Here is a 14,111-nt window from a genome sequence, read left to right on the forward strand (position 1 = left end):
GAAGTGAGGTGGGAAGGAAATATCACCCTCATCTGCTAATCAAATAACTTTTGAATCACCTGTCCCACCAACTACACACATACATGCCCTTACACAGACACAAATGCGCACAGACATAGACACCCAGACACATATACACACACATAAGCACATATACACACATGTGCACACAAGCACACACACATACGCACAGGTGCATGCACGCGCGCACACACAGACACAGGCACGGCTCCCTGATGCTGCAGGGTTTGACCACTCCGAGAAACTGGCTTTCACTTGGACTAGCAATTTGCAAACAACCAGAGCAAACTAGCTGTTACTCCTCAGGCTCCTAACCCAGTATTTACCTACAAAGCAGATTGTTATTTACTGATACTTTTTGAACTGAAACTTGATGCCCAAAGGCACTTATGCCAAGAATGGGACTCACTCTTGTCTTTGGAGGACACTAGTTTTCTATTTTTCAAAGCCATTTATTGGCCTTCCCCTGCCTTCCCTTCTCTTTCTTAGGGGCCCTGGGGAGAAGGAAGAGAAATACTTCACTCTCATGGGAAAACCACCCAGTGTCTGCAAGTCGAACATAATGGGTGTTCCCATTCTGAGAGCATTTCCATACTTAGTAGTGAGCATTTGCTTTTCCCTAAAACTTAAAATTTCATGCAAATCATTGGTGTGAAAAGATGACAGAAGGTGAAAAACACTCATAATTTATGATCTTGCTCTAGAAAATATCAGAACATCACGAAAATTTGACACAAACTACTCATGTATCCAGCTAGAATAAAAATGGTCAAAGATGTGACCTTGAATAGATTCTTCCAAGAACTCCGAGCCACATGCTTATTTCATGTTTAAAATCACAAACACCCCAAGAAGAGGTCTGGGTCATTTCCGTGAACTTACAAATTAACGTCTTGAGAAAGGGAAGCATATGTGTGAATCCGGCCAGCGAAGCCATCTCTTCAACATAAGCTAAATCCTTCCTTGCACCGGTGATACCTGGAAAAAAGGCTCTCCCACTTCAGCCAGCCTGGCAGTCACGCTGAGCTGCCAGTGCCCCCTTCCCTGTAGCTGCTACCGAGGCTTTAGATGTCCAGCTTCTGCGCCTGGGAGAGAAGGTACCAAAGAGCCAATTGACCCAAAAGTGTCTTCTCCCAACTAGGGCTCAAGTTTCCACGTTTTGACAGTTACTCCCCTTGTTTAAAACCATGTGTCTCTCCAGTCCCCAACCCCACAGTATTTGAAATGTGACATGAAAACAGCCTGGCTGATTGAGCAATCCCTAGACAGGGAGCATGACACAGGGTCTAGGTCTATCTCTACCATCCACTAGCTTTGTAGCTGGAACCAAAGTTGACATCTCCGGATCTTTATTTATAAAACTGAGAGAACTAAGCCCTGGATCGCTACATTTCTTTTGTCTATGAAGTAAATTATCATTCATAATTTACCTGATTCATAAATTATCAATAATTAAGGCGTATCCCTGAATTATGGTATCAGGTGGGTCAGCTTTAAAAACTGAGCTGGGAAGAAATAGAAGAAATAGGAAGGTCAGCAGACTGTATCTCCCAGGAAGACAGCTGTGTCTGGGGATGCCACATACCCTCCTGTTCCCTCTGCCCAGTGGAATGAGAACTCAGGTAAAGTAACCGTCTAGCCTCCCAGCTAGCCGGAGACGACTCCCCCTGTGCCTCCTACACCCTCCGGGGCTGCCTGACCATCTCAGTGTCCTTCTGTAATACCCTGGACTGGTGGCCTTCAGAGAGCTGGAGGCTTAGGGCGGGCGTTTGTGGTCCCCAAACAATAGTTCTGGAGGTTCTGCTGTAATTTTGTGTTGTTTTGTTTTACCCAAAGTTGATTTTTGCAAAGAAAGTGGTGCTCTTTTTCAGAACAAAATGGCAACCTTGGGAAATTTTTCTTCTTGGGGGTTTTTCCCAAAGGCTAAAATCATACTCAAAACTGCTGAGAGGGATTGCTCCTACTGGCAGGGTTGGCAGCTTCCCCAGAAACATAGGAATGCTTATGAACACAACTGGAAACCTGACTTGACAAGCAACTCTGCTGTTGCCTTAGTGAGCCAGAAGGATGGTGCAGGAAAGAAAGGGACATTCAGACAAAAAGGCTTTTCACTGTGGACACCACCCCAGCTGGGTCTACCTGCGTGGAGCGTCTCAGCCCAGTATGGAGCACTATTGTCCCCTGGATACAGGACCATGGAGGAGTTGGGAGGTATGCCTGTCCTGGAGTTCCTCGGGGTGCACTCTGGGGTCTGCTTCTGCAGGACACAGACACATTGAACTTCTTCAATTACAAAGTGTAGCTGGTGCCGGGCATGGTGGCTCATGCCTATAATCCTAGTACTCCAGGAGGCCAAGATGGGTGAATTGCTTGAGCTCAGGAGTTGGAGACCAGCCTGAGCAAGAGCCAGATCCCATCTCTACAAAAAATGGAAAAACTAGCTGGGTGTTGTGGCAGGCACCTGTAATCCCAGCTACTCCAGAGGCTGAGGCAAGAGGATCACTTGAGCCCAAGAGTTTGATGTTGCTGTGAGCTATGATAATGCCATGGCACTCTACCCAAAGTGACAGAGTAAGACTGTCCCCCCCCCCAAAAAAAAAAATAAAGTGTGGCTGGAATTCAAGACACTGTCTAGGCAAAGTGGCTTCTTTTAAAGGTGTCAGACATTTAAATTTCCTTATTACTTGGGGTAGAAACTGCCCTAAGACTAGCCAAGGAATTAATTACTTAATGTGAATCCTCTTTCTGCTCATGCAATGCAAATATTTCATACTTACAAATCTTACCTGTCAGATACCTCAAGGAGCAAAATTAATTCTCCCAGTAATTGCATCATCTCAAAAAGTGGCAATCTTTTATAATCAATTAAATTCATAGTTCTCCAGCACTCAATTCCTACTAATCTACCATTTAAACCAGCACTTCGAAATTATGTACTTCTGAGTCTCAGGTCTACTGAAATGGCTCCTTAGAATACCTAAACATTACCACGGCTGATGGCAGAGACAATGGGTTCTGCACAAGGGCTTCCTCCAGGACCCCTCTCCCACCAGATCCTCTGTGAAAGAAGCAGGCAGGAGGGGAGGGTCGCAGTGGGGGAATTTTCACCTCTGATACTGCCCAGGTCTCATGTGGCTCCCTCCCCACCCCACCCCCAACACCACCTCGGCTCATCTCTCACCTTGCTCTAAACTGCTTGGGTCAAGAATTTACATTTATAGGCACACTTTGTAGCATTAACCAAATGGCATCCAGGCAAGCTTCAGCTTACAAAGGGCAAAAAGAAATCCCAATGGCCTCTCATGTTCAGGGGCGTCTTTGATGGTTTTATTTTGAGTTTCTACCAAAGTACTTGACAATCAGCCTTGTTCTTAGTGTAAGATTTTAATAAAATCACTCTCAAGACTTTTTTCCTCCACTGTGATGACATATTACATTGATGGAGAAAAAGCACAGATTTTGGAGCCAGTTCCTTCTGGGTTCAAATCCAAGCCAGTGGCACAATTTCCTAGGGCAACTCACTTAACCTCACTAAGCCTCTCACTTACCTATTTAAGGCCCAAACCTATGCATCAGAAAATGCACACTCCAACTGGAGATCCCCTCTCCTCCCTTCTTCACTTCTGGATAAGAAAACAATAGTCCTGAAGGTTAAGTATTTTGTCTAATATTGTGTGATAATAATAATCACTATTGTTATTAATTATTATTATTATCATAGATCACATTCTTTGAGCACTTTTTTCTCTTCCAGACATTATGGTCAATTCTTATCTATGCCCATCGGAAGTACACAGAGGGCTGAACTATTTAAGTTCAAAAGTCTTTAAAATTAGGTTTCAAAAACATAAGCAAGCAACAAAAGAACTAATGGATAAACTGAATATCATTAAAATTAACAGCTTTTGGGTTTCAAAGGACACCAATAAAGGGTGAAAAGAAACCTCATAGAATGGGAGAAAATTTTTGCAAGTCATATATCTATGATAGAGGTTTGTATCTAGACTATGTAAAGAATGCTTACAACAAAATAATAAGACAAATGATCTAATTAAAATAAGTATAGGATCTGAATAGATATTTCTCAAAATAAAATATACAAGTGGTCAATTAACACATGAGGAGATACTCAACATTATTATCTACCAGGGAAATATAAATCAAAATTACATGATCTATCACCTAACTCTCAATACGATGGCTGTAATCAAAAAGAAAGATAATTTAGGTGGCGCCTGTGGCTCAAAGGGGTAGGGCGCCAGCCCCATATGCCAGAGGTGGCGAGTTCAAACCCAGCCCTGGCCAAAAACTGCAAAAAATAAAATAAAAAATAAAAAAAAAAGAAAGATAATTTAAAAGCATCAGCAAGGATGCAGAGAAATTAGATTCCTTATACAAAGCCTGGTGGGAATGTAAAATAGTGTAGCTGCTTTGGAAAAAAATCCAGTATCTCCTCAAATTATTAAAAATAGAGTTGCCGTGTCATCCAGCTATTCCACTGCTAATTACATACTCAAGATAAATAAAAACATATGTTCACACAAAACCTTGTATGTGAATGCTTGTAGAAGAATTAATCACAATGGCTCGAAAGGCAAACAATCCAAATATTTATCAATTGGCAAATATCTACACAGTGGAATATTATGTGGCCACCAACAGGAATAATGTATGGACAGATGCTGCAATGTGGACGATTCTTACAAATATCATGCTAAGGGGAAGAAGCCAGTTACAAAGACCACATAAATGTGATTCCATTTATATAAAATGTCCAGAATAGGCAAATCTGTAGAGAAAAACAGTAGCTCCATGACTTCCTAGGACTGGGGGATGGGGACAAGGGGAGTGACTGCTAATGGGTACCATGGGTTCCTTTTCAGGTGATAAAGATGTTCTAAAATTGACTGTGGTGATGATTGCACAACAACTCGGTGAACACACTACAAACTGCCAGGCCCCACCCTTTACACCAGTGGTTCTCAACCTTTCTAATGCCGTGACCCTTTAATACAGTTCCTCTGGGCCACGACCCACAGGTTGAGAACTGCTGCTTTAAACAAATGATGTTATATGAATTATTCTCAATGAAGACATTAATATTATTTTTAAAATAAACAAATGGTTAGTACATGTTTTGTTTTTGTTTTTGTTTTGTTTTGAGACAGAGCCTTAGGCTGTTGCCCTGGGTAGAGTGCTGTGGCATCACAGCTCACAGCAACCTCCAACTCCTGGGCTCAAGCAATTCTCCTGCCTCAGCCTCCCAAGTAGCTGGGACTACAGGCGCCCACCACCACGCCTGGCTATTTTTTGGTTGCAGCTGTCATTGTTGATTGGCGGGCCCAGGCTGGATTCGAACTCGCCAGCTCAGGTGTATGTGGCTGGCACCTTAGCCGCTTGAGCCACAGGCACCAAGCCAGTACATGGTTTTTTAATTTGACAACCTGAACTCATTTTAGGGTGGTCTATGGCCCTTGGGCACCCCTCAACCACACCCCTGCTACACAGAGGTCAGGGAACTGTCCAAGGGGCATTGGTGCTGAAGAGTGTCTGGTGACTGACGCTGGATCGGCCCACATCAATCACTGAAGCTCCTCTATGCACGAAGATGTCTGTTCTCTGCACTGGTGCCCGTCTGGCCATGAACAACCATTTAGCTCCTTCTCCGTTGAGTAAACTCCAGTTCTACTCGTCAGGCATCGTTTGGAGGCCCCTCCTCCCTCCTCCAGATTTCGCTCAAGTCTTTCTGCAGGGTAAGCCACTTGTGCATGGGTCTACTCTCAGATTGCACACGCTGCATCACCCCTGGATGAATGTCTTTCTATCCTTTCCTTAGGGACAAACCTCCTCCCAGACAGGAATTCAAACATGTCCATCCGAGTGGCCACATCACTCAGCAAATACCTAATAAACCATGAACGAGAAAGCAGAGGACGCTGCTGAGGGCCAGCAACACGCAGAGCCCTCTCCAAAGCCTACAGGAGTTAAAATTATAACACGCTTTTCCCATAAGGAGACTAAGGCTCAGAGAAGTCAAAGGACCTTCTCAAAATCACAGAACTGATACTTAGCAGCACCAGTTAATATAGCCCAGCCCTGGCTGTGTCGTGCTGAAGAGCGCAGCCTCTTGTGGAAATGTGAATGCTCTGTCAAGACTACACCTACTCACCCAGTCACCCAAAGCTTTCTCTTTTATTATTTCTAGCTGGTGGTTGCTCCTGCTTTTCCTCTGGAATTTCTGCACCCTCTGCCAGAGGTTCTGGGACCTTGTGTCAGGTCCTGGCTTTTTCTTAAAGCTGATGTCTTCCAGGGTGTATGACAAATAGCTTCTTGTTTGCTTGAACTAAATTCATGGCTCTCCACTGGAGAATGTCCTGATCTCATGACCCAGCCTGGCTGCCAAGCTAGCCTTCCCACTGTTCTCCTTTCTTTTTTAAGTTTTGGCAAAATCTCCAAGTTGGAGCATTTCTGATTCTAAAATGCGTGCTCTGCATGAGTTCCTAGGCTAATATTCTGTAAGTGCTATGTTGGGTCAAAATGTCCACTGGGAAATAACTCTCCAGACACTTGGGGGAAATGGTTCCATCAAAACAAAAGTGGCATCACAGAGGGGCGAGAGCACCTTGTTGCCGTGGTAATGGCAGCTCAGCTTCAGACACAGCCTGCAGCCCCAGTGAACACCAATACATTGTCTCATCTCTAGTAAAAAAGCAGAACAGCCTTCCCAAATCCCTCCCCTTCCTCAGCGTGGAGAAACTCAACAACGTGGCAGATCAACGTAGCTTCATTTCCCCCACCTGAGTGTTTCTCTGAAGAGCTGTAATAACTCTGGAATTGGAGTTTCTGGAAACTTCCTCTCCTTCACCCCAATGCTAAGAGCTCATAAGATGAAAATGCCCTCGGCCACGTGGCCTCTTACTTGGAACATGTTTGTTATAATCGAACAGAGGACCCCCTTTTCCTTTCTCAGTGTGTTTGAAAGATGTGAAGGGACCTAGAATGATTTACAGTAAATATTGTTTTTTCACAGTAAGAATAACATGAAGACACCTGCCTTCTCTGACATTTTCAACAGGTGGGACAATGATGGCCGTTGGCTGTTGACTGTCAACAGAGGGAACAAAAATAAAGGGGTGCTTCCCAAGGTCACCTGGGTTGGTGTCATTAGGACCTCTGCTTCCAGAGGCTGCACCCAGACTCCTGAGTTAGTTAAAAAGTTGAAAAGATGCTTTTCCATTCTAAAAATTCCCACAGCATTCCTTCTGGGAGATTTGGGACTGGGGTAATGGGAGGGGCAGAGGGAGAACACAGTTAATGCTGTGACGTCACAGTGGCTCCTGCCCTGTGGCTTTGAATGCTGCTCATGGGCCCTTCTCCGGGGAAGAGGAAGTGGGGATCCATTTATTCTACATTCCAGCAGATCAAAAAAAAATATGCAGAAACAAAAAAACCTGCCAAAGCGCTGGACTAGTGTGGAGCAAAGGCTCCATCCAGAGGCCCTGGGCACACTTCCCGCCGTCTCTCTCTGTGATGACTTCTGCTCAGTCATCAGCCAAATGCCTCCCCTTGGCCAGACTCAGCCTCTCCCTCCACAAACACCTAAGCAGAGATTTGGCGTTTTTTCCTCCCATCTCTAGTTATGTCCGCCTCCAGACAAATTCAAAAATGAAAACCACCCCAAGCCACCCTCTTGCACTCATGTGAAATTACTACAGTGACCCAGTACTGTCTCAGGCCAGCAATGCTGAGATGGCTGCCAGCTCCCAATTAACTCTGTCTGCCAATGACACGTCTGGTAGTGATGTGGAGACCCGGGTGCTAAGCTGAGCAGGCTGGCCAGCTTCACAACTGAATCTGATTCTCAGATGGAAATCACCCATCATTATAATGTAACCATCAGAGCAATTAGCAAAGTGCTGGCTGCCTGGCTGCTGTGTGGAAGAGCTGAAGTGCAAAGGTAGTCTTAGGGGAGAAACGAAAAGTTGTCGAATTCCAGAGTGACTGCGAATCTGCTGCTCTGCTGTGGGAATACGAGATCATGGCTGCTGAAAGGTGCAGGCACATCTGGCCGCCTTTGTGAGCCCAGTGCGGAGTTCTAGGTTCCCAATGCAGGGCAAGACAGCCCTGACCTTGTGTATGTAGATCTGTCCACTTTGTTAAAGCCAGTGGGCTCACGGCCTGCACACTGCCCTTTCCTATCTACCCCTCACTATCCAGCCACACCAAGCAGCATGTGACACCTGTGCCCCACACCTGCTCTTCCAGGACTGTGGGCCTTAGTTGTGGTGTGTAGCCGACATGGAACGCTTTCTCTCTTCTGCACTGATCAGTCTCCACCCATCCCCCAAAACCTAGCTTCAATATCGCCTCTTCCAAAAAGAATTCCCTGACCCCAACCCTAATCCTTCTCTCTTGTACCTACATGGGAGTTTGTATCTTTTCAATAGTACGGTGATAACACTCATGCAACAGAGAACTGCCATTTATTCATAGGCCTTATCCCTTCTACTGGACTGCAGCCCCAGAGAGGATAAGCTCGTGTTCTCTGTGGGTCTCATTAGTACCAGCTGTGATAGGGTGTGTGGTGAATCAAGGGATCAGACCAGTACAATATGTTACGCTGAATATTCCAGTTACTATGATCACTTAGGAGCTCACTCTGCAAGGGAAGGTACCTCCTTTTGACCCCTAAGTTCTCTGGTTGTTTGGACAGGAAACGCATTGCTCTCACTTTGCTCAGAGATAACGATGGCAGCCCGCCCAAGCTCCATGGGTTGGCATAACGCCGATGACTTGCCACTCTGCAGAACATAATGTTTTGGGCAGAATATTCCCAGTTACTGATACACGTCTAATTCGGCATCTGCTCTTTTCAAAGCAGATGGAAGGAAGATGTGAGCACTTGACGCACATTGTAAATTGCAAAGAAGAGCCAGCCCTGTTCATCATCACAGCACGTTGGTCACGGGCACTTCTGCTGGCGCTGGACACAGTGAAGTGGGCAGAGTCTTCCACCTGTCACTCACCCCCCCACCTGAGCTCAGCACTGGCAGGAGTTTACACTACAAGTGCCTGAGGGTGAGGCTACACCTTCTCTGAAAGGTGAATTGATTGGGTCACCTACAGTCCCTGGAATTCACTGCTACAGGGAAGACCACGTGGTGTTCTAATGCTGGATTCTAGCCACTTCTGAGCCTGGGACAAAGGACACATTTCATCAGCTTGTTTGCCTTCTGGATCCTGACAATGACCAGAATTTGCTCCATGAGCAACCAGGCGGAGCCCTTGCAGGTGGGCAGGTGGGCTGTGAGAGTTCTCAGGGGGAGGTCATTAGACACCAGCATCTGGGTCCTGCTGCTGAGCTGAGACCACAGCAGGCTGGTTGACACCTCCGGGCTCAATCTTTCCACAGGTGAAATGAATGGGCTGGGCAGTGGCCTTTGAAAGGTCACTACCAGCCCTACCCTTTCACTGATACTGCAATCTAGACCCATACCTGGTCCAATCCTCAATGTCAGTGCCCCAGGCACTACCGGGAGGAACCCTGGCACCAGTGGGGACACTGCCACTGAAACTCACTCGTGCCACTTGCCTGTCCCCCTGCCCTGCTGGGTATTCTCCACAGCACACACTCACCACCCTCCGATACAGTACAGCTTTTTGTCAAGTCTCTTACTTATTTGTTTACACTGTGACGTCAGGCAACAAGGACTTGGTCTCTGCACCTACCTGGTTCCCAGCACTTAGAAGGTTATTAATAAATACTTGTGGAATGAGTGAATACCCCCGTGCTCTGAAAAGTTTCAGTACTATTTCAGGAGTAAATGATGAAGAAAAAAATATATATTTTACCCTAAATAATATCTATAACTGAGAACAGAGTTTCAGGGGTTAAATCATGTAGTGAATGATGCTATCTGGCAGCTATTTCCTAAATAGTCTTGAGAATTCTGGAAAAGTCCATACAAAAGAGAAAAAGAACAGAGTGAAGCATGTGACTAGACTATTACAAATAATTGAAAAATGAGTCATTTTCTGCTATGGTCCATTTCTGAAAGAGTTGCTGGATAAAGCTGATTCAGACCTTAATCCACGTAGCACACGGATCCCCATGTCCTGTCTCCCCTCTGCGTGGGGCTCACTCCCCTGCCAGTCCTTGAATCTCACAGATGAGAGTAGGATAAGAAAGTAGATAAAAGTTAAATTCTTGGTTCTCCTGAGACCCAGGTAGTGCCTGTGTAAGCAAAGATTATAATCGCTGTGCTTGCTTCAACAGCACATATACTGAAATTGGAATGATACAGAGAAGATCAGCATGGCCCCTGCACACGGATGACACGCAAATTCGTGAAGCGTTCCATATTTTTAAGAATAAACTTATTCATAAAGAAAAAAAAAACTATAATTCCTTTAACATTTTCTAACATGATGTGCACCCCACTGTGGGGACCGAAATTCTCTGAAAGATGCAGCCATGACCTGCTAGCAGGGAGACATGGAACGTTGAAGTTTAAATGCCAGGCTTTTCCTGCCCCAGGCCCTGGCTCTCAAATGTCTTAGTGGGGCCCCAGAGTCCATGGTAGCTGATCCCTAAAGGCAATGATGATTCAACAGGGCAGGGTTTCTTCTTAACATACTTGAGCCTCAACATTCCTTAGACTTCACTATATAGAACATTGAGACCGGGAGGGCAGGAAATCCACAAATTATTCCTTAACAAAATATGTTGGGTGTGTTTATCACGATAAAGTGGTGACTGCTAGAAGATACAACCAAGCACTCTATCAACTAGGATCTTTTGAAAAGAATGACTAGGCTTTAGGCTGCTGTGAGTTTTTAGTGAGAATTCACAAGTTTGGTCAGGGACGCCAGAGCAAACAAGTTTTCTCTGAAAAGTGACCTGGCATCCCAAGTAGATAAACAATAGAAAAGGCTTAGCTTTTCTGAAGCGGCTCCAAGAAAATCGGGGTTACTCAACGGCTCCCGAAAAATGACTGTCAACTTCACAGGGATTTAAATGGAAGGTTCCCAAGCGGGTAAGCACTTTCAATATGATGCATGACTTAGCAGAATCCTCCCATACAAAGGAGATATTTGGGAGACTCAATATTTAAGCTGTGTGCCATTCTAGACTTTCTTTCTAAATGGCATTTCAGACTTTGGACTGGGTTTTGGTATGAACTCTAAAACTAACGGATTCTCAAGGGTGGGATTAAAGTAAGTTTTTGTTCATTCAATCAACAAACATGAACTGAGTATTCAGCATGGATCTCCAGCTTCATGCCTGGTTGTTGTCCTGGCATCCATGTAATCTCCTGTTGACCTTGATTATCCAAGACTCTAATTTTCCACACACTTCCCCTAGCAGCTGAGTAACATCTGCTGTTCTTTCCCTAAACTAGATAGTAAATTGGGTCACCAGGTGTACACCAGGCTAAAACACTATGTTAGAAATATCCATTTGCTATGGTTTGAAAGTGTCCCCTAAAATTCATGTGTTGGAAATGTAATCCCCAATGCAACCACACTGAGAGGTGGGACCTTTGAGAAGTGATTAGGTTCCTTTTTTTTTGAGATAGAGCCTCAAGCAGTCGCCCTGGGTAGAGTGCTGTAGCATCACAGCTCACAGCAACCTCAAACTCCTGGACTCAAGCAATTCTCCTGCCTCTGCCTCCCAAGTAGCTGGGACTACAGGAGCCTGCCACAACGCCCAGCTATTGTCTTTTTTTTTTCTTTTTTTGGTTGCAGCCATCATTGTTGTTTGGTGGGCCTAGGCTGGATTTGAACCAGCCAGCTCAGGTATATGTGGCTGGTGCCTTAGCTGCTTGAGCCACAGGTACTGAGCCAAGTCATTATATTCTAATCACTTGTGACTGGTGAGGGCTCTACCTTCATGAACTGACTACTGCTGTTATCACAAGAGTGGTTAGTTATTGTGGGAGCAGGTCCTAATGGTGAGTCCTGCCCAGTTCTGTTTGCTGTCTTATACACTATCTTGGGCTCCCATCTTCCGCCTTGGGGTAGTACAGCACAAAGGCCATCACCAGATGTTAGTGCCATGCTCTTGAACTTCCCAACTTCCAGAACCATGAACCAAAAGAATTTCTGTTTATTATAAATTACCAGTCTGTGATATTCTGTTTTAGCAACACAAAAGGGACTAAGGCACCATTCAATTTGTTCATAGACCATGTGTGGTGTCCTAGACACAAGTAAGCCCCATCAGAACAAACATAGGTTAGGAGAGATTTTTCCTGGTTTGCCCACTCTGGGTACCAGAATCTTTATTTATTTATTTTATTTTGAAAATGCATCATAAATTTTATTGAGAGGACTGATCCATATTATACATTCCATCTTACCGTCAGTACATATGCTGAGTGAGGCACTCTCAATTTTTTTTTGAGAACCTTCACTTTAATGGCCATATAGAGATCCCTTATGTGAAAATATAAAAATACAGTAGAACTTCTGTAAATTGACCACCAAGGGACTATACCAAATTGATGAAGATACGGAGGTGGTCAACATAAGGAATGAGGCCTGCGGTGCTGATACGTACATGTGGTGCGTGTCCAGTCTATAAAGATTAGGTCAACTTAAGGAGGTGGTCAGCTACGGAGGTTTGACTGCACCTCAAGGAGCTCTTATTTAGGGTTCCATGATGATGGCAGAAAGACTGGTAGCTGAAGACCGGACTCTAGGTTGTTCTTAATGAAAACCGTGTGTGCCTCTCTCCACACACCTACGTGCAAGGTGGTGTAAGTGCATACATCCTCCGAAAATAAGACCTACTTACAGGAAAGATAAGACGTCCCCTGAAAATAAGACCTAGCTCATCTTTGGGAGCACACCTTAAAATAAGACACTGTCTTATTTTCGGGAAAACAGGGTAGTTCTGAGGATGAAGTTTCAGGTTTTCACCGAGAGGCTGGCGGTCACCTTACTCAGAGGCAGAAGAGTCAGCTCTGGCTGAGTTTTTTCTCTATGTGCCCCACTGTGTCTTGGCCTGTGCTTACACATTGCTCAGACGGGTCTTGAAATACCGTGCCTTTATTTACCACTGCTTGTGCAAATTGCCTCTGCTCCACACACTGCCTAGCATGAACCTTCCGCTGGACCTTCTGCCTTGTCCAGGGTTCTGTGGGCCGTGGTGATAAGACAGCAGTTTGAATTCTCCTTGGAATTTTAGATGGGGTCCTAGTGTAAAACAAATCCTCTGGCGTGCATGTAGTAGAGTACATGGTGACATCACTACACTCGTTTTTCTCCTGCCCAAAGCAGCATCTATGGGCATTTCTTCTTCATCCTGTGCCCTCAGTCAGTGGTTCAAGATCCTGGCAGAAGCTGCTTAGCCTGTAAGAAGGACCTTAGCTTTCAGATGCATGAGTGACATCAGATCTTTATTAGCCAAGTAACCAACTCTGGAACTCCAGGAAGTTTGTCTTTAGCTCATGTTTAATCAATCATTACCACTGATAACTGGCTTAGCATGTAAAGGAGTTGAAAGGAGCTAGGTAGTAATGGGGAGTTGATCGTGCCCCAAGATTGTTATATTTTAAACTTAGCAATCACTAGTTCCCAGCCACACTTAATAGCCCATATGAAGTTGAGTGACTGTGGCATGAGTGGAGTTATATGTGTTACCATGAAAAGCAGTTCAGAGTAACAGTCAGGAGCTGGAGCTACCCAACTGGGCAACTGGGGTCAGACTGTGGGCTCCACCACTTTGAAGCTGCAGTCTTGAGAAGATGACTTAGCTTCGCTTTTCCCAACGATAGAGTCAGAATGAGATAAGACCTAGAAAGTCCTTAGCTCAGAGAAGTGGATTTAGAAAGCTCTCAGTAAATCTTAGCTCTTTATGACATATTCAGTCCCAGAAACCAAACGGACTGTCACCCAGAGAAACGTCCCATGCGACTCCCAAGGCAAACTGCTCAGACTCTTCTGGAACTGTATTACCTTCCCTCTTGCCCTCTGCCAGTCCAGCATCTCCACATCTTCTGAAGCCCTGCCCCTTTCTTGGCAGTCCTCCACGAAGCCCTCTCTAAGCTCCTGAGTGGGAGACTCCCAGCCCTACAGACTGGACT

The 14,111-nt window shown here is 45.1% G+C and overlaps 1 non-coding gene across 1 annotated transcript; it reads left to right on the forward strand.

Moving 5' to 3' along the window:
- The first annotated feature begins 10,281 nt into the window (after positions 1 to 10,281).
- On the forward strand, positions 10,282 to 10,388 carry LOC128582709 (U6 spliceosomal RNA). Its single transcript, XR_008379156.1, has one exon. It is a non-coding gene; the product is annotated as a U6 spliceosomal RNA (small nuclear RNA).
- The last annotated feature ends 3,723 nt before the right edge of the window (positions 10,389 to 14,111 follow it).

Source organism: Nycticebus coucang, chromosome 3 (assembly GCF_027406575.1).
Source record: "Nycticebus coucang isolate mNycCou1 chromosome 3, mNycCou1.pri, whole genome shotgun sequence".
Classification (NCBI taxonomy): Eukaryota; Metazoa; Chordata; class Mammalia; order Primates; family Lorisidae; genus Nycticebus; species Nycticebus coucang.